The sequence below is a fragment of the Anser cygnoides genome, chromosome 1 (assembly GCF_040182565.1).
Source record: "Anser cygnoides isolate HZ-2024a breed goose chromosome 1, Taihu_goose_T2T_genome, whole genome shotgun sequence".
NCBI classification, from domain to species: Eukaryota; Metazoa; Chordata; class Aves; order Anseriformes; family Anatidae; genus Anser; species Anser cygnoides.
Window position 1 is genome coordinate 188,039,434 of NC_089873.1, and position 24,279 is coordinate 188,063,712.

Here is a 24,279-nt window from a genome sequence, read left to right on the forward strand (position 1 = left end):
AGCTCCGTTTTTCTCTCTCCAGCTGGCAGCAGGAAGGACTGGTGCTGGGGCCTGTTACTGAGCCAGCTCCGTTTCTCCTTGTGCTCCCACGAGCTCTTCCATCATGTGGCCCACGTGCACTGGGAAGACTGCATGGCTGGAGGAGCTGAAGGTGCTGCACAGCCCTCAACAGAGCTTTTCTGGCCTCACTAGGTCAAGCTTGCCCAAGAGCTGTTGCACAGACCCTGGTGACACGGTCCTGTGACTGCCTGCACAGCTACCAGCACTCAGTTGTGGTTTGTACAGCCTTCAAGTGGCCTTGCAGTGATGACTTTCTTCTGGAAGACTTTCGCAGAGTCACAGAAGGGTTGAGGTTGGCAGGGCCCCCCGGAGGCCCCTGGTGCCACCCCTGCCCAAGCAGGGACACCCAGGGCAGGCTGCCCAGGACCACGTCCAGGCGGCTTCTGGAGATCCCCAAGGAGGAGACCCCACAGCCTCTCTGGGCAGCCTGTGCCAGGGCTCCGTCACCCGCCCAGCACAGAAGTGCTGCCTGGTGCTCAGAGGGAGCCTCCTGGGTGCCCGGCTGTGCCCATGGCCTCCTGTCCTGGCACTGGGCACCGCTGAGCAGAGCCTGGCTCCGTCCTCTCTGCACCCTCCCTTCAGGGATTTAGGGACATGGATGAGATCCCCCTGAGCCTCCTCTTCTCCAGGCTGAGCAGCCCCAGCCCTCCCAGCCTCTGCTCACAGCAGAGATGCTCCAGTGCCTTCACAATCTTGGTGGCCTTGCTTTGGACTCTCTCCAGTGTGCCCAGGCCTCTCCTGTACTGGAGGGCCCAGGACAGGACCCGGCATTCCAGGTGCGGCCTCACCAGTGCTGAGTAAAGGGGAAAGATCACCTCCCTCAACCTGCTGGCAATACTTTGCCTAAAGCAGCCCAGGATACCATGAGCATTCTTTGCCCTCCAGGCACATTGCTACCTCATGTACTTCTGACTTTCCCTGTCAAAAATAAGCTTATTATCACTTAAGTTTATTCTGTCCTAGTAGGTTAAACCACAGAACAGCTGAGTTATATCTTTGGATATGGCCAAAAACATGGGATTATTTAAGATTTTTTTCCCCTCACAAACATTTTTTTTTTTAAATTCACAGATAAGTTATAGTAATTAGTAACACAGCAGAAGCCACCACACCAGGGGGGTGACATTGTGCTCTGGATGTGCAAGCCAGAGCAGCCTCCACCAATTCTTACTGCTCTGTGCTTTTCTGCTTTGCTTTCCTGCCAGCTCCTGATGAATAGATTTTTTTTTTTTTTTTTTTTTGCATAAAGGTAGGGGTGAGTGTGCTCAGAGGAAAATACCTACATTCCCCAATTGCCTTTGTTAAGCAAGTAAGCAAACAATGCCAGTGTAAAATGCCACTGTGTGACATTTGCAGCACAGAGTACCCAATTCTGTGTTGGGCAGAAAATGTTTTTTCTTCCTGATGCACAGCTGAACTTCTGCATTCTTTTTTGGCTTTCTCTGTGACTACAGAAAGGTTGCTGGGGATGATATAGAAGCTGGAAAGTCTCTGAGGTGCAGACAAGCATGCATAAATCATATCTTTGAACCTAAATCAATCCCTAAGAAACGATTTTCCCCCAGGCCGGATTGGTAAGCATCCCTGTTTGCTTTTTGATTTTGTTTGCTTCTTGCTTCTGTAATGTGGGTTATAACCAGCTTCCTAGGATTGTCTGCATGTTTTTACTTAGCAAACTTAGTAAGCTGTGCTCTCAAACATCACCCTGCTCTTCTCCTCTGGTGCACTGTATTTTATATTTTTCAGTCTATTGTGCTACAAGTATTAAATGCAGTGTTGACAAGTATTTTGTGTTTTGGGGCTTGGTAAGCATAGAAGATGGAGATCCACTGGACTTGTTTAAGCAGAAATGTCCATTGCATGACTGCTTGTGGTTACTGGGCGTCAGCCTGACTGTTCTCTTTCTCCAGCCTCCACCTAACAGGGTTACTTTCTTCTAAGACCATCATAGAAATCTCATTTTAAGAGTGCATAGCTGGATTTTTAAATTTCAGAGAGTCCAGACCATTGCCCCCACTCTTGAAGCTACCATTTTAAAATAAAGGATGCTATGTCTTTCTTTTCTTCCTTTTAGGTGAGATTTAATCTCAGTCTCATAGCCTTTATTACATTATCTCTTGCTCCTATTCCAGAGGAGAGACCATTTAGACCATTTTTACACAAAATGCCTTTTTTTTTTTTTTAACATTTAAATATTTTTTGCTGTTCTTTTAAAGGGAGTCTTACTTTGTGCTCTTTTTTCTTTTCCTGGTTATTAAGTGTCTAAAGCACACCGCAGTTTCCAGGCTATCCCTCTGCCTAAGTGAACTATGCTGAGTGCAAGTTCTGTTCTCCCTGTTCTTGTGATCTTATAACAGTACACTAGTTATTATTTCCTCTTGTCAAATGAAGCAATACCAAAGCTTTGAAATGATGTTGCAGCTTTTCCAAAGAACAATTTCTCTCTCTTCTCTCGCTTCCTTCTGTGTTTCCCTGTATACTTGATAGCACATCAGCTTCTTCTTGAAATGATCCCCAGTAGAGCACTTCAGCTATTTCAACCAGGGTTTTCTTGAAAGTATTTTTTGAAAACTAGCTGCTACAGCAGAGTTTGGTTTTAATGAAAAACAATAAAAAAATCCTTCTGCCTTGGAGAGCCAGTTTTGTATGAACTAATGCGTGTTGTAAACTCTGTGCCTGGGATATCCCCACAGAATTCACGTTCAGTGGCGCTGTTTGCACACACAAAGTTAAGCACCTGTGTAAGTGCTTGCAATGGCTTTAAATCTCACCAGAAGCTAACGATATTTGTAGTGCAGCACAGGAAAGACTGAACAAAAACAACTCAGAATCATCTTTTTTTTTTTTCTTTTTTTTAACCTGTGTTTCTAAAGTGGCTGTTACCCAGTAGCACACATATTGAACTGAACAGCAATGATCTTCCAAAGAATTTCCTCACCCCACTCCAATATTTGTCAGCAGTTTGATATAGGCAGCGTATTCAGGAAACTTGCAGTCTGTGCCATTTCACAACTGTACTGAGCAAGTGTCTCATATGACAAAAGAAATCAAAGGCCACTGGTTTTAATCCTAGAACAGCTTTTCAGATCTGTAAATTACATAACCAGAATGCCTCTAGCGTCAGTTTCTCACTGTTACTTACCGCAGGATTGAATTTGGGCTTAGTCTGCTCCAGTGTTTTTCTTTGATGTAGTTGCCAAGGAAATCCACAAATTATTTTATTTTTTATTTTTTATTTTGAGTCAAAAGGATTTTAACTTCTTATGAATTTGAAAATAAGGACCAGACAAGGACTGTATCAGCAGTCAGAGTAATGGCCAACCTGGAGTGCAGACACCTTGGGTGATACTTCTGGCTCAGAAGTTATTCTTCAAAGTTCTTTGCAGTGTGTGAGTGGAGGATGAGCAGACTGTCTTGGTGGCCCAGATCCTCACATAACTCAATGGAAATTCTGGAATGAACAACATAAGTTAAATGAAGTTCACAGTTTCTACAGCTATATCAATTGCACTGGAATCCTTTTGCTGTACACAACTTCATGGTGAACTGAGCAATGACTTAGCATACAATAGGCTATTCACAATATCAAGGGGTTTCCCCACGGGCATTGCCAATACCAGTGCAGCATGGCAATCCAGAACAGCTGCAAAAAAAAAAAAAAAAAAAGATTCTTTGAAAACTTGAAAGATTTTTTTGTCAACAGTAACACATGGTGTCAATGAGTTGTTCAATGGGAAGTCCATAAGCATGGACCTTGTAGTGCATTGAATGAAGCAGAGGAGACATCACACCTCTTGGAGCTTTTGTTTCAGACTCTGAGCAGCCTTTGGTATTCATCATCATTTTCATTTGCTCTTTTTTAAGATGTGTCTGTAAATAAGGGACCTAGAAATCTTGTTTTTCAAGGGCAGATGGAAAAGGGGCAGAAGACTTCATGAAGCAAAAGTTAAGAGCTTCCAAAATACAACAATATAAGCAAGTTAATAAACACTGAGTAGTAGGTCGTAAAATCCCATTTAGATTTATATCACGCAGAAAAAAAAATACATTGTATAAAATCATAAAATAGATTACTTTTCTTCCTTTAAAAGCCTCAGCAATTTCTCTTCAATGACAGCATAGTATTTGGATATACTATTTCCTAAATAAACAATGTCATACTGCTTAAGTTATGGAAACTTCTTTTGGCAACAAGTTTCAGGGCTTGTATTTCTCCCATCCCTTTCTCTAGGAGAGCTGCACTGACTTCAGTGAGTTAGCCCAGACATTTTGACGATAGAGAAGGAGGAAAACCAAATCAAGAGGGACTGTGTTCTTAAAGTATATGAAAAAAATGCTTCTTACTTCAATGATGCATGCTACAAGGCATGGCCAAAGCTGTAGCAGTGCATTCACAACAGCAATGAGGCAGCCTGATTGTTGTAATTGTTGAGTGGGGCTGTCTGTCATATTGCTAATGGCAGTCTAAGAATGTCTTCACTTTCTATCAAACAATTCTTGTGGCAGAAGAATTTGGACCCTGTGAATTAAATGAATAAATCAAAATGTCCAGACAGACTATCAAATTTGTCTCCTGCTTTGCTCCACAATTCATAGCTATATGAAGACAGTTTGACTTTTCCCAGTTCCCAGTAGGTGAACTAAACTAAATCACAGTTGCAGCTAAACTTATTAAGATATCATTAGTGGATGCAAATGTCTGTGTATTTTAATGATAATTCTGGAATTTAATATCTTGTTTAGCATTTACAGCATGTATTGTGTATAGCCAGTTTGAAGAGAGTATCATGACACTGTCCTGAGTGCTTTGGGGAAAAACGTGCTCCATGAAAACTGAAATTCCCCAAAAGTTTAAGATTGCCAACTTTATAAGAGAGAAGTCTGTGTACCAGCTTCAGCAGCTGCACCACACATGGATCCATGCTGGTTGCCCAGCTGAGATCTGGGCTTTAACTCATCATTTCTATATGTTTAGGCTGAGCTTCTAAATAACTTTTTTTTTTACATCTTTTTGGACCTGTAATCTTTTCCAGCAACACATGTGTAGTCTTCCTTTTAATTTTTTATCCTTCAGTTTAGCATAGGAATGTTCATGAAAGAGAAAAATGAAGGCTGGGCTAGTCGACAAAAATGTCTACGTAGAATGACATTTTGGGTGTCGTTCAAACTTTACCATATACTTTTCCCAGTTTATCAGTCAAAATGTTGTGCACTGCATTCCTGCCAAATCTGGGCAGATTTTGCAGTGTTTTCAACTTGAACAAATAAATACATACAATGAACCAACACATTTAATCTTTACTGATGTCATAGACTTTGGGTTTTGTTAACACTGTAATTTAATCTCAGGCTGGACTTTTGGGCTTTGACCTACGGGGACTGTGGGTACACTGTTGCTGTGTCCATGGTCAGAGACAGCTTATGCGTGAAACACAACTGCCAAGAGCGGTGCCACCCCACTGGAGAGGAGCCTACCTGCAGGGCTCTCCCCTGCCCTTCCATCCCTCTGAAGCAGGTGGTGGTGTCAGTTCAGAGGGAATGGGTTTTGTACCTGCTGCCTGGTTCATACTGGAGCCTTTCCCTCCAGAAGTGGAAAGCAGAAAAAGACCTGGAGATCTCTTCCAGTGAGTGCTGCAGGGTGGTCCCATTTCATCTCGTTCTCCCTGGAAAATTGTCTAATCTTAGCCAACTTCTGGCACTGTTTCACAGCACCTTTTCTCAGCTGGTACTGCAGTCAGGCATTGAAAGGACTGAGAGATCTCTAACAATTTTCTGAATATTGGTGCTGGGAGATGGGATCAGCGGTTAATATTAGACAAGCATTTTGGAGCAAACTTCTATCTGCACACCAGCAATTACTCATCTCCTTTTCAAAGAGTGCAACAGATCGATGGGGCTGGGAGCCTACTTATGGGATGTAGGGACCCACACAGGGTTTCAGAAGAGATGTCATGGGATGGCTGTAACCTAAATATAGGGATTTAAACAGCTGGAAGTCTCCAAAATAACTATATATTTAAAAAAAAAAATGAATTAGAGGTAAAATCTGGGCTCTGACCCAAGCTTAATGTCTGATGCAAGCATAGCCATAAACAGGATGTAAACTGTGAAGGTGCAGGGTATTATGTTAGTCTGATGTATTTACCTCCTTGATCTTAATCTGAACTACAATTTTTATGATGCTAGTGAAATAGCAAGGTTTTAAAACTGATATTATACTTTAAAATGCACTGACTTTATGTAGAAAAGTCCAGATAATTCTGCAAACAAATTATCAAAATTTCCAATAAGATCCATTTTACTGCTGATATTAAAATAGCTCTTATCTAAACATGTCTGCCTTTATTTCAGCACAAGAAGTATTTCAATTTGGGAAGATGTAAATTTCTGTGTCGCAGGCTCCATTATGAAAAGGAAATTGTGTGGAGATACCAGAAAAAGAAACTTCCCTGTTGTCATGGTGACATGCAATTAGTGGCAGTTAAAACAGCAAACAATGGATTTAATGGTTTGGTCTAATAGTGACTTAATTACTTAGTGTCCTGGCTTGTCTATCAGTATTTCAATACACAGGAATAATTCAGTGCTGTGCTCCCACTACATGATGCTTTCACTTAGCATTTTGAGTGTATTACAAGCAGAATTGCAGTAACACCATTACCATAAATATTTTTGTTTCTGTATGTGGTGGGAAGGCCAAGGTAAATGCTCTCTAGCAATCCCACTTGAACACCTCCTGTAACACAGCACAGAGCCTGCTAGACAGAAAGGAGCAGTCTGTGCTCATTGCACTGTCATAGTAAAAAATAATAATAATAATAAATAAAAAAGTCATCTGAATTCCACTGCAATTGTATCTTTTCTAAAATGGGTGGAGAATTTCAAACTACTGAGGCCAGTCAAGGGCTTAATACATCATACCTTATGTCAGGAGTACATTTTCTTCTGCACAGACACCAAACGTCCACCTTCCTTTCTCCTCCTAATTATTTTTTCAGGCTATGGAAAATGCAAATTCCTTCATATCAGTTCTCAAGCCTGCAAGCTGGGTTGTGACTGTTTCCCGCTGGTGGAATCAGCATGAGATGAAGACCATGAAGTGATGGTAAACCGTAGTTTGTGTCTGCCATATCAAAGCAAGTGCTTTCCTGTCCATCTCTCTGGTAAGTTCTGCATACTGTCAGTATCTATAATTCAGACATTTTAAAGGCTTTTAGGATGGTTTCTCAGTCTTTTCTAGGTTGTTTCCTTTTTTTTTTCCCCCCAGTGACCAATGTTTTGGGTTGTGTAGACCAGAGAAACCCATATTAGCACAAGAAATTTATGCTATTGTAAACACCGTGAAAAACTGCAAAATGGGTAAGATGGGTAAGTCACACAGATACGAGCTGAGCTTTATTCTTATGAAAGTAAAACTAAACTACAATGTGCAAAACAGGAAGGGAAAATCTTATTTGTGCATTATCACATAGCAGATATGTTAAATGTTGTTTCTGTCAGTAGAACAATATAATAAAATTTTCTTAAGTACACTCAGGAAATTTCTGGAACACATCCCAAGTGCAGTATTAAATCCTTCTGCACCTTTCAAAACAGAGGATTTTACTCCCATCGTCCACGGTCTGTCCACCAACACAATCATTTTTTTTGCTTATGAGGAGGGATGACCATGACACTGATCAGGCTGGAAAGTAACCCAGCAAAAAGTAAGGTTGCTTTTAGCCAAACTGCTTCCCCTTTGCTTCACTGCTGAAAGACCTGATTCAGCAAAAGCCGGAGATAATGCAGAAAAAGAACAAGGAAACAACAAAGCAAGAATAAGTGCTTATTTCAGAGGCTTAAAATGTTCATCAAACAATGTCAGATTTTATTTCTTGTAAGATTTTTCCTTTTTGTTTAGTTGCCCCTTTCAACCTCACTTAATGATGGAGTAACTACTTGTCTTTGCCACTTTTGAAGAAGACACTGAATGGTAGCTTTAGCCTTTGCTATTTTTCTCTTTTATGTTTTGAGGTTTCTTTCTTGTTGGGAGTCTTGAAATTACTCAACCACTTTTCACAAGTTAGGTGTTAAGCTTATGCTGATTAAAAGTAGGACAATACTGTATGTAAAACAAATTACAGTGCTCAGCTAACTTGATTTTCCTTTTCTCAGCTAAGAAGTGTGAAGGTCTCTAAGCCTTCTTAAATCAAAGTGAAATGTTAATATCTCACATCTCTTGAAGCTAGTGAGTAGCATTACACAGCCTCTTCTCCATGTCTTGGGTGACCTTTCTTTAAGCCCTGGAGGACTTTACTTTTCAAGTCTAGGTTTATGTCGTATAATTTGACATTTGATGGAATTTTGAGATTTCATTGTTGTCACTGGTACATCACTCCACAGGGCTGTGAACCGCACTCAGCTACACTGTCTGAAAATCTTCCAGTCATGAATTAAGAAACATGACCAATAGCTAATAGTCCTTAGGTTTTCATATCTTTTGCCCAGATGGAGTAATAAACAGCATGTGCCCAAGTGATATTTGACATTCCCTGGAAATCCTGGGTAAGGAAGTGAAGGACAAGCCTTCTCTGTTGAAAAGGGTACATAACAGTGTTCAAAAGCTGGCTGACTCAAATGACTGCTTCTGAACAGGCTCAAGAAGAGCAGAGTAGCTGGGCTGAGTTTGCCATTCGATGTGTGGATGAACCACAGATCTCCCCATCCACAGCAAGCTGAAAGCCCTGTTTGCATGGCTGCTGTGCAAGGTAAGGAAGCCAGAAAGACATTTAGACTACAGGTGGAAATACATGGTTGTGGAGTGTAGCCCTTTCATTAAAATTGACTATGATATAGCTTCAAATTACAAAGTTATTTCTGCTACTCACAGCCTCCACCATCACAGACCATGCATGAACCATGATTCCTTATTGATCATGCATGATCAAGATTCCTCATTATTGCTGAAAAATAAGGCTCAGTGCATTATAAATCTTCAAAAAAATTTTTGATTTATTATATCTATCAGTATAGATATACGTTTTATATATAACAGTGCATATATAAATATATGTATATATAGTTTGGTTAAGCATGTGTTTCCTTAATATTCAGGAGATTGTCCAGGGAGGCAAGAAATTTCTGTAGGGTTTCCAAAGTCAGGTCTGTGGTAGGAAATATTGGCAGAACAGCAGTGTCAAACCTAGCTTAATGATTTTTCCTTGTACTCCACACCTATTGCATATGGATATATAAAGAAGCAATTTTGCCAGTTCCACAAATGGAATAGCTTATTTTGACAAGAAACAAATCAAGACATGATGAATCAGCAAAATTTTAGAATGGCCTGCTTTAAAATGCTTTACTTCTTTCTCAAGGAGACAAATTTGCTCTGTGAGTATGCAATTCTTTCTGCAATGTTTTCGCTGCCTTAAGAAATAAATCATATTCATTTTCTCAGTGTATTCATAGCATAATCTTATTCGAGATTTAATATCACCAAACAACAGAAATTGGCCACTTTGCCATTTACTGCTGGCTTTGTTAGTGTTAGCACAATGAAGCCATTCCTGTATTAATGAAATAAGTAGGATTTCTGCCACTTAGAATAGCAGAAAGAGGACTGGCTCTCATGTTTTGCCTTTGGCTAGGGAACTGCTCCAAATCATAATGCAGTACTGATTTTTTAGCATAATTTTATCTTTGTCAAGGCGGCTTTCTCCTTTACGTGAAAAGCTCATGTTCTGTGTTAATAAAATATTGTATATATATATTATATATGCTGAGTTTTGGGACACTGATATGGACAAGGGATAAGAAGATTTTTTTTTCTGTTAATTTAGGTAAGCAATTTCTTTCTTCCAAAAGCAAAGGTGTAGATATCAAGTTTTCATCTCTGACTAAGATTCAGATACTCAAGTCAGTAAGGTTATTTTATATCACTGAAAAATCTGATAATACTCTTCATCCCAGTGGGAAAAAAAAAGGTTTCCAGAGTGCAGAGCATCAAATGGCTTTCCTTGGTGTTAATACCAACATGTGAAAATTAACTTCACTTTAATCTGTGATCTTTTAGTCATGTAGTAATTTAAGAGAGAAAGCAACAGGAACCTAAGGGAGATAAACCTGTCTAGTCCTCTAATTTACACTGTCTGAGAATGTGGCCTGTGTAATTACAAAGAGTATAGTTCTAAAAATTTACAAGGTGGAAGAGTCTCTTGGGGAAAAAAAGTCCAAATAAAAGAATCAGGAATGTTTCCTTACTATTTAAGTTCTGTCTTTGTGGAAAAAATCAATGAGACACTGAGCAAGAGGAAATCAAGTGTTACTATGAGAAGCAGGATCATATTAGTGTAGTTATATTGCACTCTGGGGCCAATTAATATGAGTACAGCACTGCAATGCCATGACTGCATTGTTTCCTGTGAAGAAACCCCATATTTCTGCATAATATTGGTTATTTATGCATAGTATTGAGTTCTGTTATATAGGCATGTCATTGGTACCTGCCAGCTCTCCAAAATTCTGTGGTTTTTTTTTTTTTTTTTTTTTTTTTTTTTTTTTTTTCCCTGAGGAACAATTGGGAATACATTTGAACAGTCGTTTTAACATTTTCCAACCAAAAGGCAATGTGAGCAGAAAGTGGTATTCCTTAATAAAAGCAATACTAAAGGCACGACAAACAGTTTATCCCAGTGCAAAGGAGACTATAATGAGGTGTGCCATGACAGCATCAGGAACTCTTTAATGCCAGTGAAATTTGGAAAAAAAAATACAAAAAATATTACTATCAATAATTGATTTGGATGATGCAAAGAACAAAAGAAAGGATGACTATAGCATAATACGAATTACAACTAAGAAAAGGTTTTATAAATGCATACAAAGCAAGAGGAGAACAAAAAGGGAAAACATACAAATAACATATGACAGAAGAGGCTGGTGATGCCAGTGCATTCTTCTTTGTTTTTTACAAAAAGTTATTTGTGGTCATCCACTATTTAGCAGAGTTTTAATCAGGGGACAGGAATTTTGATTGTAAAAAGAAATACCCGCTAAAAAAATATTTAAATAAATGAGGTTACACAAATTGTGCGGAGATCATGACTTTTATCTTAAGCTACTCAGAATGGCAGATTATCTTTAATATCTGCAGCAAGTGAGGAAAGGCAAACATAATACTTGTTTCCAAAAGAGAGAGTCAGGACATCAAGAAAAAAACAATTTAGTTTAGATTTATGCAGGGATACTAGAATAAATAATTTAAATAATCTAATTTAAATAGAATAAATAATTTAAACCTACAGAATGATAATATAATGGGAAACAGCCAACATGCATTTGTCAGGAACAAGCCGATCTGTTTTCCGCCCTTAACAGGGTAATCATCTCAATAGGCAGGGTGACAGGAGGAGGCATGATTTATCTTGACTCTCATGGTGTTGTAAATAAAATAAGGAAATAGAGTTCAGAATTTGGGAGCACATAAGACTGAAAAAATAATTTTCAAAATAGATCTGGTTTTCACTGCCCGATCAGAACGCATTTCAGATGGGTTCCTCTTAGGATCCATCCCACCTGTTTCTACGCAAAATTTTGATTAATAATTTTGATAGCAGGCTAGATAGCATACTGAAGAATTTGTGAGTTGTTCCTATGTAGGGGCAGTTAGAACTGCCTTGGGAGGTGGGATTTTACATGCAAATGATGTTGTCTGAAAGAGAAGTTGTCTGAAATCAACAAGAAGAGATACAGAAACCATCAAGAGGGACGTAGCATGCATGGGAAGGAAACAAACGTACAAAGTGAAAAACAATGGTCAGGCCAGATGGGTCACAGACCAAATAGATGTGGGTGGTGTTGTGCTTTTATAGAAACAGGCAAATACCATTCTGAGGCTTTATGGAAGACAGAAGAATGAGCTGCCTTCCTGCACTTGGTATTTTTGAGATCCAAGGTGGAATATGGTATCCACTTTTTGGGACTGTGCTTTAAAAAGTTTGCAGTTAATATGGAGACATTTTCAATAACTGAAATTTAGGAATTCTGAATTATTAGAGGAAGCTTAGTCAAGAAAAGAAGAAGAAATAAATAAATAGTCTGCAGTTGCATTAGTGATTTTTACTGAAATATATATATATATTTATTTTCTTTTTCTTTGTATAGGAAGCAAAAGAAATAATAATCTTAACCTGCAGCAAAGGTTGTTTACTTCAGATATTAGAAAGCTTATAAGGGCATCTTAGCCTACTTTGGGTCATATTTGGGTCAAGTATTTAATTATGGCTTGGAGCCAGGAGATGAACTACCTCTATTTTTCTATATCTTCTTAAATGTAAAGGCCACCTGGCCTTTTGGAGAAAAATCCATTGCCTCTCCTATATCCTGTTCCCGCCTAATGTTGAGGCAGCTCCTCTCCCAGTGGCTAACTCTCCTCCCTTCTGAAAGTCAGAGGTGCCAAACACTAATGAAGCCTGAATAACAGAAGAGGGCTCAGAGGCAGAGCAGAAATGCCACCCATAGTGGGATTTTTTGGTTTTGATGAGGCGACCCACAGAGCACCTTTCCTCCTTTTGAGACATCTGCCAGCCCTGATTTCAGCTTTGGTCTCGTCACCGTTAGTGTTTCATTTAATGTGAATAGTACAGGTATTTCTAAGCCCGTAATGGCAATTCCTTACAGATGCAGAAAAGTGCCATAGAGCCTGTGGCTGATATTTGTGGGCTTATCTGTAGTTCATGCAGCTTCTCTCACCGGGCTTGTCAGCTGACAGCATTGTGCAGGACTGCAATTCTCACCAACAGCAAGGAGCTTGATTTTTATCTCACTTAATTAAATCAGAAGTTTTGTGTCCCTGCCACTGAAAATTTCGAGCAAGTTATAATTGATTTATCAAATATATCCCAAGCTTACTTCCAGTGGATGATATATAGTAATGTCAGGATGGGGTCAGGTCAGAAAACTTGACCCTTTTATTTTTTCTTAGAAAAATGCACATTGCAACTAAACGAATTCTGCCTCTTATGGTTCACTCTATTTCTCCAAGTTACTGCAGCACAGAACTGGTGCGAACTCCAAATCTAGCCATATATTTTGTTTAATTTTCACAGGAGTAGCCAGCAGCCTGCTCAGCATTTTTAAATGTAGTCATTTTTTTAGACCACCATAAGCTATCCATGGTCTTATTACCATGGTCATGTTAACAGTATCTCTGTTTTCAATCTCAGCTACATGTTTTTAACAATGTGTACCTGGTTACAAGGACATGGTTTTGGAAGGAAGGATAGCTCTCTGGGCTGAGCAGCTTCCATGGGATTGATTTTGAAGGTCTTTCTGTGCCCAACCACAGGCTGCTGAGCACAGGATTTTCTCTGTATAACACCAAAAGATTGTTTTCTTGATGAGACATGAAGATCCAGAATGGATGTGGAACAGTGCTCAGGCACCTGAGCCAGGTGCACTTGCATGGTGCCAAGGCGTCTGTAGGGGTTGCTATCCAACAGAGCATTACTTAGCAAGTATTTTTTTCAGGTGTACCCAAATGAGATTTTTTTTTTCTTTTTTTTCAGTGCAGTCTAGTCCCAGAGCATTCCCTGAGAAAGCGAGACAGCTCAGTTCTTTTTCTTCCTTAGCTAGAGGGGTGCAAACCCCATATTTCCTATACTCAGGTATGTGCCCCAGACCTTAAACACCCAGCTGTGTTGGGTGGAGAAAACCTCCACCATCCCATGCAACCTTCAGCCAAAAGCCCAAAGGAGGGGGAAGAGGAGCCGGATCCTGCAGCCCCATGTACAGGAGCACACACAGGAGGGATGAAAAGGCAGTGATATTTCCTCTCTTTAGAGGTTTATAAACCTCTCTTGCTGTTTTTAGCTACAGGTGTCCCCACTTCTTTGTTGCTGTGACAAGCATTTCGGCTTCCCAGAATTATCTTTAATACACACACAGACCTAATCCCACTGAAACCGGCGGAGATACTCAGATGCTTAAAATTAAGCATATAATTATATTCTTGAATCAAGGCTTTAATAAGTTAATTACATTTCATAATTATCATGATTTTTATAAAGGCAGCATCCTCACTTGCTAATGTTAACCATTAAATTAAAGAAGAAACAAGTTTTGCAATCTAAGTAATTAATGAGTTATGTTTTTAATAGGAGAAAAAAAAGTTTTTAGTGGAAAAACTGTTTGAAGTTTACTCAGCAATTCTTTTTAATAATTCTTTCTTATATAGCATTTTTCCTCCCTTTTTTGTTTTTGATACCACCATAATCAGGAGAACGAAGTCAAATATAACTGAGAACCATGTCTTCTATATATGTTCCAATTGTTCCTGTTACTAGCACTGACAAGAGATGAAGTGACATCTGAAGAGCACACACAGTATATACAAAAGAGCCTCTGAGATAAAGATTCTGTGATCCTTAAATACTTTCCAAATGTCTCTAAAGGGATTTAACTTTAGTGAAGAAATTTGACTGAGAAAAGCAATTTCTGATTACACAGATTTCTTTGCCATTTAACAGGGTTTGAATGGAATAACTGACCTAAAATATTAATTTTGAAAATGGCTTCTTAAAAAAAAAAATCAAAGTTGTTGATGCTTTCAGTTTTGTTCTCTGAAGACAGATGAATGACATAAAAATGTATCTTACATTGTCTGCTTGTTCTAAATAATCCCTTTTAGTAGGATTAGTCACAGTATTAAATTAAGAGAAGGAGCAATTAATTATATTCTTATGAAATCAAGAAGAGAAGAATCTTTGAAAAGTTCTCCCTCCCTCCTCACCCCCTCCATTTGAAATCAAAATTGCATTATATATTTTTCAGTTGTGGAAAATCTTCCAGTTTTCAATTTAAACAGAAGTGGTAGGAATGAGGAATACACAGCACAATATTAACTTGGATTGCCTTTCAAGAACACTGGGGGAACGTATGGCCAAAAAGAAAAGGAAGGCTTAATTTGTAACAACTGCTGATCCACAGAGCCTTGCTGCTGCAAAGAGCTGTCTCGGGGGTTTGGACAAGCACCCGGCTGAGGTCTAACACACACATCCATGGCCAAGCTGGTCAGCAGGTCCTGCTGGAACAGTTCTGCAGGTGGAAAGCCACACTGACAAGAGCCTCGAAGCACACTGCTGAGAAGCTGAACGTCACTGTACCGGTTGTCCCACGATGTATGTTTTCTGTAAATCTCTCCCTATGGAAGTGACATTTCTTATTACTTTCCATCCTCCTTTTTTTTTTTTTTTTCCCGTAGACACTAAATTCACCTGAAAACAAATCTTTTTGTGCTTAGATTTTTCTCTTGTGACTTGTTCAGATGTTTAAAAGGTTGAATGTGGTCCTACTCATCCCCATCATCTATGGCGTGATGTTGGTTAGTATGACCATGACATAATGTCCATGAAACCTTTTTTTGGTAGTGAATTTAATCTTATTTTTCCTATCTTTACTGATAAGAGTATACAAGGGTTGCACAGGAGCTAAAAGATCTGAACAGTCTTCTTTGGAAAAGAGCAGGATAAACTTCTAGAAGAAACAATTGCGGGTAGGCAGCAAAGAAGAGAGCAGTGCAATAATAAGGGTGTATTTTTGTTTGTCTTTGACAAACTTGGTGAAAGTGGCCACAGAATATTTAAGAGAGTTTGCAAGGGCTGTGAGGGCAGAAAACACAATATTGGGAAACTGCAGTTATCCATATGTAGGCTGGGTAAATGACACACATGGGCATGAAGCCTCTTGGAAAGATTAATCTGAGCGCCCACAAAAGGGAAACAACTCTTATTAGTCTGAAACAGTCCATCAGGCCCACATCAATAAGTAATTGTACAAGAACCACATTCTCTCACTGACTGCAATGTGGCCATAATCAAGCCTCATGCGAGGAACAAAAATGTTTCAGAAAATCCACTGTGTAAGTCTTTACTACCAAAAAAGGAAGAAACTGTTAAAGAAAATGGAAAAGGAAAGCCAACAGGGTAAAATGCTAACAGACGAATGTGGAAAGTGCTGAAAGACTCAGTGTCGAATGCTTAATATGTGTATGGCACCTCTTAAAAGGATGCTGTTTAATGCTGTTCAAAGTCCTGTGTCATTTGTGACTACAAACAAAATGGATAGGCTAGTAATAAATTTGCTAGTGGCATAGAGTTATGAAGGATTACTAACTGCAAAGAGGCACAGAAAAGTCTCATGTGAAACTATGACAAAACTGCAGAAAAGTACTTGATAAATGCTAAGTAACGTCCACAGAAAAAAATAACTAAGTATACAGCCACAATGGTACCCTCTATTGCTGGTCAGGAAAGAGATATTGAAGTTATTTTCAGTTATCTGAAAATATTAGCTCCATGTTCAAACCTAGTCAAAATGAGTATTCAAGTACTAAGAACAAAAATGAAAACATTGCCAAAGAGGAATGACAGAAGATAAATATCTGGTGCATCCATATCTTTAATACTGCTTGAAATTCGGGTTTTCTCTGTGTCTGGAAGGATATAAATGAACTGGTAAAGGTCGTTATAAATATCAGAGGTGCAAACTGTTTATGTATGAGGATAGGTTAATGGGCTAGTGCTCTTCACCTAAGAAAATAGAGTATCATCACAAATTATCATAACAGAAGTTACATGCATTATACTGCTCCTGAGGGAGAGAAGATAGTGTCCTGGAACCCACAAATGATATGAAATTAGTGAATAGAGAGTAAATTTCTGTGGTTTCTTACAACAGGAAAAGATGTGTGGGATCATTTTTTTTTTCTGATTTTTCATTTTTAATCGTTAAATTGCAGATTCCTTTGACGTGTGAATTTGTGTAATCAGATGTACAAGTGAATACAAGAAAGTGTACATGGAGGATGGATACATCACTGGCTATTAGATAAAAGGTCCGGCCTGTGGAAGCTCTTAAGCTACTGACTGCATGAAGACAGGAGAGAAGATCGCTATTTTTCCCTTGTTTCTTTCCCAAATAAAAGTTGCTAACTGCTGCCGCAGCCCCGCACTAGAGGGACGTTTAATCTGACTAAAGATGAGTTTCTTTTGCCTTAGTATCATTTCCACCACCTGCAAGCTTCTTTATTTATTGCGATTTAGAACAGAACTAATTTCATTTAAAGTACCGTCCATTTTGACAAATAGTACTTCAAGCATACGGACCTTTGTTTTATAATGCTTGGATGGTGGGAAACCACCTTAAAATATGTTGAACAGCTGGTGAAAGATTGTTCTAGGGGTGCAGTGCTGAAGTATCAGCCCCGGTGCCATCTGTTAGTGCAAGCTGCAGGACAAGCAGATTTGAACCATTTCAAGTAGGGGAAGGGATGAAGGCTCCTGGGCTGAAATCAGGTCCTCAGGGAGTGTTTGTGCCTCCCTGGCAGCTCCATCTCTGAAACAGCACCTTTACTGCACATTAGAGATGATTCGGTTTAAATGTAGTTTCAACATACAAGAAATTTAATGTAAAGGAAAAAAAAATTAAATGTTTTTTTATAAGCCGCCTGCTTTAGTTGAATGCGTCTGCGTGGTGATCAGGGAGCCTGCCAGGTTCGAAGTCACATGAAGTAGTTCGTGTGATGATCTGTGATTTCTGTATAGCGCGATGCTGCCCCATGTAGATATTCTGTTTCTGTGGGTTGTGCATTTTAAATGTAATACATGATCCACAGCTTTTAAAATGATCTGACAAATTTACCTTGACCACACCAAAATTTTGCTCAGCGTGAGATTTTATTAATAAACTGTAATTTCTTAAATGACACTTGATGCCTTTTTAATTAAAAAGGCCATGATGTTTCAATGTCAAAGTCTTGACTACTGCTACAAGACCTGAGCTTTTGGAATTGATTTCTGCTCATCTCATCTCAAACAAGTGAAACCTCCAGGCAGAGCAGTTGAATAACTAAATGTTAAAAAGCCCTATTCCTTTCGAGCTTGCCTTTTGATCCCCACATTGCTGCCGAGGCTCTGAATGCATCATTCATTGCAGGCAGAGTGTTTTCCTATCTCAGCTGGATTTCATGCTGTTATTCTTTTAATTGTAAAGAGTCTCTTTTTCTGAGGCAAAATGGATCTGATGGTGAAAGGCCGCCCTGACAGGCACAGATAGGCTGCATGTACAGAGCTTCTGCTGGCATTTTCTATACTTATCTTTCTAGAAAAGAGTTGAAAGCTTGTACCTTTTTTCCCCCCTTGAAAGAATGGTAATTTTTCTGTGGAAGCCAACACTTCTACAGTTGAACAAAAAAAGCTAGTTTATTATCATAACCTGAAGTGGTAGGAATACCTGCCCAAACTGGTACAGGCATTTTCACTGAGGAAAATAAATGTTTGGATAAATATAACTAATTCTATTGCTTTTCATTCTCAGCATCTTTAACCTTTACCCTTTCCTTTTCAGGACTATTCCCGGATTGTTTCATATTCTTTTTTCTCAAGTAATATCATTCATCTGACATAGCTGAGACTTTGCTGAAATCCCTATCGTGCACCAAGACCTGCTTAACCTCAGCATCTGTTGTGAGCTGCTCCCCAACTACGTAGTTTGAGAACAGGGAGCAACCTGCAGAGCTGCCCTTCAGCAAATTCCTGACAAATCCTAAGACCAACTGCCTTTTTAGGAACAAAATATTTTATCAAAATTAGACTCTAAACTCAGTTCTTGTTCCAACAAACTTGTGCTGCTTGAGTTTCACTGCTGTAACTACTGTACAATTTCCATGTCATTCACATCCTGTGTGCAGTTATCCAGCAAGAGTGGGGTTACCTAATTATGTTTGTATGAAAAATGCTTGATAATGTCAGAAACACACAACTGTTAATTGGCCAAGAGTCTTTCACTTGTATGTTCATGATTTAAATACTTCCAAGACTGGTAGTGACCATTCATTTTTCCTGCTGTGCTTTTGATGACTGTCAATAAAGGAGGAGCAGTGGGCAGGCAGTTTTAACTAAGTCCTTCTTTAAAGGGTATTGTCAGCAGGATCACTCGCATTGCTGTTGCAGAAACCATACATGGCCTCAGTACATGGCATCCTGTTCTGAAGTGCTTCTTTCAGTCCACATATGAGTATTAAGCAAGGGTAAGAAAGGACTAGGTTGCTTTGCTACTGAGGAGGTAGTGAATTTTATTGAGAAAATGTGGCTGTTGCCTTCTTTATTGCTGATCTGAAGGATGTTGCTTGTTTCAATGTGTTGAAATGAGTTTCTAAATTCTACCATGTTTCTAAAATACGTCAGTGTGCTATGAACTCTTGTCACTGATTAGAGATGGTACAATAGAAAATAAATGATGTACTCCCGTAGTGCAAACCACCAGCTGCCAGTGTGCTAGAGCCAGCCCCTGGCCTTATTCTCTGTATTCATTAATGTCCCGAGGGATACTTATTCACCTTATATTTTCTGTTCTAGTGATTCTCCATTTTTCAACAGAAGAGAACCGTACACAAGCAATAAAGGAGATGGCTCGCATCTTGAGAATAGAGGCCGGATAATGATGTATGTGTGGGCAGTGGAGCAAAAGCAGAGATTTGAAAAGCAAGATGTCTTTGTTCTTTGGAGTCCTTCACCTCCTTCCTGCTCCTGAGGTGATCCTTGTGCAAAAGGAATACAAAAATCAGTTCTTCAGGAGTTCTTCAGAAAGCTGGCTTTGAACCAGCCCTGCCTTAAGTTGGATGGGACTTTAGAATTACACAGGAAAGGAAGAAGGAGAGGAGAAAAAAAAAAAAAATGACATGCACAGCGTTAGAAAAATCTCTGAGATGGTCTTGGTTCTCAAGATGACTTGACTCAGTATGGTTGATCAGTGGCACCAAAAAGAGATCATTAGATACTGCAATTATATGTTTCAGTTGAGTTTACCAAACAGGAATGAGAAAGTTGAAAAAAGCTTTGTGTGGCTTTCTGAAACACATTCCCAACTTTTTTTTCTACATTGCAAACAAAGTTCTGAAAATACAGCATCTTTTGAAATGGCTGTTAAACCTGTGCTGCCCACATCATGTTGCTTCAAGGCTTTCAGAAGTTGCTGTTCAGAATTAGGGCAAGCAACTATACACCTCCCTGTGGCTGCAGATACTATTCATGATTGCAGCACAGGGGTGACCTGATTTCATATCAGAAAGAATTACCTGACCTGATTTCACACCAGGAAGTATTAGCTGTCAGACAACAACTTAAAATAGATCATCACCCAAAACAAGGAGCCTACTGCAAACCTCAGGACAAAAGCAGGGTAGGCTGCTCACCGTTCACAAAGGTCAATGAAGGCACCCTGGCCACACAGAGCAGGCAGCAGCAGCGTCCTAATGGGGCCTGGCTAAGGTATTACCACATTTTTAAAGATGGGAATTTGGTTGAGCTGATAGAACATCACGATCCCGAGCTACATATTATTCATTCATACTTTGACCATGCAAATCTGTGTGTGATTGCAGAAAAGGATGAAGTGTGGAGGATCTGGGGAAATATCGCTATTGAAATGCACAATGAACACTTCGGGGCTTTCTTCCTTTTGAAAGCTCAGCGCCTTTGAAAATCCTTCCTAAAGCTTTTTATAGCCTTGGGTTTGTTTTGGGGGAGAGGGGAAAGTATGAGGAGCAGACTGCTTTGAAACTCTCGGGTTCTGTAACTTTCTCTTCTTTGATTTTGTTCTTAAAATACATTTCTATTGAAATATTTTTTCTAGTGTTATTACTTCAGACTGAGCACATTTTAGCACTCAGGTACCTTCTAATAAACAGCTGCCAGCTGTGTTTTGCTGATTTAAAACAGGTAAAATACAGTTGGAAGTGGGTTGTTGGATTATTTTTATGTGTGCATTAAAAGCCTTTGTTACTCATTTATAACTATGTCATCATTCATGTCAACTTGTTCTTTTAAAATTTATTGTACTCTGCCACTTGATGTAACATAGCATGGAAAGCAACTGAAAGATGCACTGTTTTATTGCAGCTAGCTTTGTCACCCTGTATGAAACTTCTGGTTATACTAGACAGACAGTTTTTTATAGGAATTACTGGGTGTACAGGGCCCTCATGGCAGGGACAGTAATTCTCAACACTGCCATAGTCTAGAGGTCTTTTTCATTGCCTTGTGACAGTCACAGACAACAAAGGGGACAGGCATTTGCTTCCACATATGCCGTACATGAAACCCCAAAAAAACAGTTTTAAAAGTGAGCTCAACATGAATGTTTGAACCTGAATTGCTTTCTCCCTGCCAGCAAAAATAAGAAGAGTCAGAAGGTCTTAGCAACTCACTCAAATGAATGAGCATAGCACAAAAAAACTGTCCCAATGACCATTAGTCTACTAAGAAAACATTTATTAACATCAGCATACAATAATAATGCTTTTATTTATAGATCTGCCTTTTGCAAAGAAGATTCGATTCATTATCCATTTTTTATAGGTAAAGAAACTGAGGTAATTAACTTTGCTGAAGGTCACAATGTGGAGCAGATATCTGAAAGAAAAAAAAAATCCAAGCAACATTGCTGCTTTGCTGATGATTATTTATTTTAGGGAGATGTGTCCATAATTTTGCTTCCTGCCTTTGTTCCTGTGGGTTTGTGAATTAGCGAGTCAGAGATCAGACTTGCTTTCTGAGAAGTATGCCCTTTCATACTCTTTATGTGCCTGTCAGTAGCAGATGCACGTCATATTTCAAAAGTAGCATGGAACCACATAGTAATCTGAGGTTTTTTAATGCAGCTTTAATTCAATTTGGATATAATATCTGTAATCACATTTCCTTTACTTCCTCACATGGAGTTCACATCGGCGGTATCATACATCTTGCATTTTCAGGTGGAGAGGCTGGAGGAGCTAATCAGCACCCTCCACCTGTAATGACTGCCTCTGCAGTGTTCCATTTTTCCTCTAAATGTTAGTATCATTGTGCAAATGAAGAAAATACTTTTTCAGTCACAAAATGTTGCTGCCATTCTGATCTGATCTTCAGTTCATACAGTTGTTCCATGGCTAGGAAGACTCAATAGCATTTCCATATTTTTTTGCAGGTCTGAGCTTCTGCATCACATCTTTCCCTACTGTTCAACAGGTTCCTGACCCACAGAAGTTATGCATTTGATTGTTTCTGCCAATCCCTGCTATCAAGTACACCTGATGTTTAGTTTTCCTGGAAACCAACACAGCTATTTCAACTGAGCCTGACTATCTATTCCTCTTTGAACGGTTTAGCTTGCTCCAGCATTCACTGAAAAAGTAATGCCCATCATCTCCAGTCCGTGACACTACTAGATTTCTCCTAATTCTGATACCCCTGGTCCACTTGCTCCAGGCTAGGTGCTCCTAAAAAACAGCCACGTGACAGAGGCAGTAGTAGCCTAAATAGAATCAAACTTAATTTCTGAACAACTGTCAGTGGCTCTAAAAGCAACCATCCCCTTCAATATGGAATTAATGTTTGGTTAGAAGGATAATGTATTAATACTTCCTCACATTTATGAGTGTTCACAAGTGTTATAAAGCCAGAAGGTCTACCTGAAATTCCCATTTTAATCAGCATGCCAATAGCAAAACCAGGACTGAGTTCATTTGTTCATTTTTACACGATGGCCTGCATTTGAAGTCCTCAGGACAGGTGCTATCTTGAGCTAAAGGATACATCAGGGAAATGCTGACCTTTGGCTTAATGGAAACTCCTCCTGGCCTGCTCTCCTGAGTAGTGTTTAGTCATCATTTGTTTTCCTCTTGTGCTCTCTGCTTTTCTGAGACAGATTTTAGTAGAGACAGGTACAATTTTTCTGGCCACATTTAGGCCTGTAGAATGTAGATGTGTTAGTCTTGCTCTGTGCTTTGTATTCCCTGGATAGTTAATAGCAAGAGGTAGCCCCTTTAGAGCATGAATCCTAGAATTCACCCTGAGCAAGTGTTGGGATTCGAGAGCTCATGTTCTGCACCTTATCTTCTCTGTCCATTGCTTGTGGAAGGACCTTGGAGAGGAGCTCAGCCTCAGACACTGGTCCTTGGGTGTTTCATTTAGGAAAAATGGATCCTAAGTAGGAGTTAAGATCTAAGAATGGAAAAGAGGAACATGAGCAACAGTACAGACAGACAAATTCTTCCTCCAGCACCTTTTGGCCAAGCAATGCTGTCTACATATCCCTATTCTGTAGAAAATATCATGTTAAACTGGAAAGAGAGACAAGAAACAGCAGCCTAGCTGTCTTGGTTTCATCTGGGATAGAGTTAATTTTCTTCCTAGTGGCTGGTATGGTGCTGTGTTTTGGATTTAGGATGAGAATAATGCTGATAACACACTGACGTTTTTGTTGCTGAGAAGTGCTTACACTAAGTCAAGGACTTTCAGCTCCTCGTGCTGCCCTGCCAGTGAGGAGGCTGGGGGTGCACAAGGAGCTGGGAGGGGACAGAACCAGGACAGCTGGCCCAGACTGGCCAGAGGGATGTTCCATAACACATGGCGTCGTGCTGAATACAGTAACACCGGGGGAGTTGGACAGGGGGCTGCTGCTGCTTGGGGATGGGGTAGGCATTGGTTGGTTGGTGGTGAGCAATTGCACAGTGCATCACTTGCTTGGTTTACTTCATTGTTTTCTTTCTTTTTTTTTTCTTTCTTATTAAACAAACCTTATCTCAGCCCGTGAGTTCTTGCATTTTTCTTAATTCTCTCCCCCATCCCACTGGGGAGGGGGGATTGAGCAAACAGCTGTGTGGTGTGCAGCTGCCTGCCTGGTTAAACCACAACACTAGCTCGGCTCTTCTTCACAGTACTTGCCACTACAAAGCTTATGGTCATTCAAGGCCTCATCTGTGCAAAGGACACTTTCAAAAAAGCTTCCAGTGTCTAACACTATTTATGATCTACCACTGATTACCACCTGTACAAATATCAATATTTATAAAGCCAAAGCCTTCTTGCTTTTTCTGATTTGCATGTCGCTCTAAATTCCCCAGTGTGGGAGACTTCTTCATTTTCTCCACATACAGTCCATCTGCTGTTGCTAACTTCTGTCATGGACCCATTGAAAATCACCCACAACCACCTCAGGATCCATGCATGAGCATAGATTGGGGTCGCCTGTTCTGTGCTTGCACGTTGAATCTCACACAGACGTCACGAAGTTGGCACAGTGGCTGCAGCCCATAATGCTCACATCCCTAGAGCTAAGAGACTGTGAACAAACACTGTTTATCTTCCTCTGGCATAAACAGGTTTGATGAGGACGAGTCTATCGTAAAAGACTTTTGCC

At 39.7% G+C, this 24,279-nt stretch overlaps 1 long non-coding RNA gene across 2 annotated transcripts; it reads left to right on the plus strand.

Annotated features, from left to right (window-relative positions):
* Positions 1–1,183: 1,183 nt before the first annotated feature.
* LOC106041118 (uncharacterized) lies at positions 1,184–23,857 on the plus strand. Of its 2 annotated transcripts, XR_010828296.1 has the most exons (4): positions 1,184–1,634; positions 7,059–7,223; positions 16,838–20,366; positions 22,066–23,857. It is a non-coding gene; the product is annotated as an uncharacterized lncRNA (long non-coding RNA). The 2 variants fall into 2 exon arrangements; XR_010828297.1 differs by lacking the exons at positions 1,184–1,634; positions 7,059–7,223 and adding an exon at positions 14,840–15,218 and having other exon boundaries at positions 22,066–23,856.
* The last annotated feature ends 422 nt before the right edge of the window (positions 23,858–24,279 follow it).